This window comes from Otolemur garnettii, unplaced genomic scaffold (assembly GCF_000181295.1).
Source record: "Otolemur garnettii isolate 467f Iridium unplaced genomic scaffold, OtoGar3 scaffold00009, whole genome shotgun sequence".
Lineage (NCBI taxonomy): Eukaryota > Metazoa > Chordata > Mammalia > Primates > Galagidae > Otolemur > Otolemur garnettii.
Window position 1 is genome coordinate 3,413,479 of NW_003852404.1, and position 428 is coordinate 3,413,906.

The following is a 428-nucleotide window of genomic DNA, read 5'->3' on the forward strand; positions in this document are numbered from 1 at the left end:
AAAAAAAAAAAAAAAAAGAAAATGTGCAAATTATCTGGCAAAATGAAGAATGTAGATTCTTAAAGCAGAAAGAATGAAGAATATTGGCCTTGCTGTACCCATTTTTTTTCTCCCATCAGGAAGTATTTTACACCATGTTAAGACAAAAAGAACTATATATACGCCCATGATTTCTTTGGGAGGGGGCCCTAAAGTCATATTTGCTTTTTCCACCCATTTTTATAGAACATTTGCTCTGTCTACAAAGCAATTTATGAAGGGATGCTACAAGAGAGAATAAGGTCAGTTCATTTTTATCTACCCTATTGCCTTGTCTACCTCTAACCATCTTTTTCATGATGGTGAAAGAATAGCAAGTGTTAAAAAGTACATTGAGGCAGCAGGGAGCTATAATCACACTTGTGAAGAGCCAGTGCACTCCAGCCTGG